The following is a 2825-nucleotide window of genomic DNA, read 5'->3' as shown; positions in this document are numbered from 1 at the left end:
CTTGCCTGGCATTAGGGGCACACTTAATGAATGTCAATGTTACTTCTCACAGCAGCCCAGCGAGGCGAATTTTTTTTTTTTTTTTATGCCCAGTGTAAAGATCAGGTAACTCAGAAGAGTTGAGGGCAGAATGGCTGCCTAAGGGATGTTTCTGAACTGGACACATCACTTTAGAAAAGTATATAGAGGCTGGGCGCGGTGGCTCATGCCTGTAATCCCAGCACTTTGGGAGGCCGAGGCTGGCGGATCATGAGGTCAGGAGATCGAGACCATCCTGGCTAACACGATGAAACTCCATCTCTACTAAAATTACAAAAAATTAGCCGGGCACGGTGGCAGGCGCCTCTAGTCCCAGCTACTCGGCAGGCTGAGTGAGGCAGGAGAATGGTGTGAACCTGGGAGGCGGAGCTTGCAGTGAGCCGAGATTGCGCCACTCCACTGCAGCCTGGGCGACAGAGCGAGACTCCATCTCAAAAAAAATAAATAAATAAATAAAATAAATGAAAAGTATATAGGGAGGAAGACAATAAGAGCCTCTAATGGGTGCTTTCGGGAGAGCGGATGCAGGGGGTTATGGATAGAGCCAGCTGCTTCTCCCCTGGCCCCCCTCCAAGCACTTTGCCTGTTATCTTGAGCGTTTACTGTTGCTGCTGTTGACTATCTGTGCAGTCATCTACAAGGGGGCTGTGAACTCTCCAAGGACAGGGACACTGTCCTGTTCACCCCTGGGGCCCCAGGACATAACACCTTGCCTGGTATATGGGTCAGGCACAGTCAGGATGGCCTCCTTCACAAAGGATGGTAGGGCAGCCTCGACCCAGCCTGAGCTCCCAGCCTCCCCAGCTTCCCCGTTGATAAGCTTGGGAGACTGAGAGCATACAGACACCCAGAGGGCAAAGGTTATCCACTCCAAATACCACTTAAGGTGAGAATTCTTCCTCTGGTGTCCTCATCAACCCTTCCCTGGATTCTCCTTGCATGCTGCTGGTGACAGGGCACTCATTCATGACAACTAAGGCAGCCTCTTCCATGTCGGAGAACTTGGAGTGATTGTGACAAAGGCCCCCCTACTGATGTACGATCAGGCTGGCTGGGATTACAAGCACAGACTCTGCTGCTAGTCTCTAGGGTTACACCAAGCAGAGCACAGGCAGGTGTCCCCAAGTCTGGGAGGACACCACACATGAATGATGCTGGGGGCCCTCCCTTCAGCAACCCAGAGCCCTGAGTGCCGGAAAGGCAGAAGAGGGTGTGACAAATGATTTTATCAACCCAGCTTGGCCCAGCTCTGTAAAAGCAGTGAGGTGAGACTGAGTTGTTGCAGAAATTACTATAGAGCATTGAGTCAGATGGCTCCATCCAACACACCTTAAAAATAATACTCATCTAGAGTCACATACTTTGATTGATTGATTGATTCATTCATTATTGGCTATCATTGTCCAGGTGTTTGGCTGGGGGCAGTGTCAGTGGCACTGCGGCATCCGAGTTTATCTACTTTAGTAATCAGAACAGCTTATAGTCACTGAGCACTTACTATGAACAAAGGACTGTTCTGTTTACTTCCTTGCCAAGGGCACAGACTCTCCTGCCCAATCCCAGCTCTGGTGAGGACAGTGGGAGCCTGCATGGCACAGAGTCCATGCTCAATAAACATGAGCAGCTGCTATTAACTCTAAATCTCTACAGCAACCATAGCCGGTTCCTACTATTGGTTGCTCTAAGTGACTTATTTTGTCCAGGGCCGCAGAGGGACTAAAAGGCAGAGCCAAGATTTGAACCTAGGTGATCTGGTAACCCTTAAGGAACTGGTGCAGACAGAATTGAGACCTGGAGTCAGAATGCCCACCTAGCTAGATGCCTGGGGCAGCCACTCACCTCTTTCTCTCTTAATTACTTGTGGAATGCAGCACGTCATCAGCCTTGCCTTCCTTTTCCTGCAGCCCCCCACCCCGGTTCCTGGCCCACTGTGACCATCAGACCAGATGAAAGAGATCCAGGCATTTCTCTAAGGAGAGCATAGGGTGGTGGGGGTTAGGGTGGAAGACAGCACATTATTTTCCCACCATAAGGGGTGGAAGGAGCCCAGAATTTGAGGGTGGGGCCTTGTCTGTAGGAACCTGGTTCTTTTAGGCTGACAGGCCACCAGACAGCCTCCATGACCCCCAACCCTCATCCTCATCCCAGGCCCCCATAGGATGTATAGAGACAAAAGGTTTCACAATTGTGGCCCCAACAAGCGTCCTAGAGCCCCAGATAAGATCCTAGTCCCCTGACAGTGCAATTGACAGCAGCATCGTCAAGCTGGATTTTAGGGTGGAGTATGAAGACGGTGGCGGTAGTGACGGAGGGGTCATGTTATTTGGCCAAGTCACACCAAGCAGGGAGAGAGAAGGGTGGGCCTAAGCTGGAAGCCTGAAGGCTGAGTGAACTCAAACTTCAACGACCACCGCCAGTAAAATGGGACTAAGCACAGCGCCCTTATGGGTTGCTGTGAAAATCAAATGAGTTAATACTTGTAACTCCTTTAGCATATGGTGCCTGGCATCAGAGAGTGCGCAGCAAACGGTGACTATTGTCGTGACTGTGTTATTACACACTCGGGTATCACCACCAGCCAAAGCAGTACCTTCCATTTCAGACACCGGCCTGGGCCCGGGAGACATCGCAAGGCTATTTAAGATGGTGTGGTTTGCCCATCTACGTTGATCGTCCCAAGAAAGGGGCACCGTCTGCAGAACTTGCCAGGAAAGTCTTCCTGGGCGGCGCGGGCAACGCCAGGGTCTCCCCGCGCTACTTCCTCCCCCGGCGCCTTCTCTTGGGGG

This window comes from Mandrillus leucophaeus, unplaced genomic scaffold (assembly GCF_000951045.1).
Source record: "Mandrillus leucophaeus isolate KB7577 unplaced genomic scaffold, Mleu.le_1.0 Scaffold66, whole genome shotgun sequence".
NCBI classification, from domain to species: Eukaryota; Metazoa; Chordata; class Mammalia; order Primates; family Cercopithecidae; genus Mandrillus; species Mandrillus leucophaeus.
Note: the sequence above shows the minus strand (reverse complement) of the source record.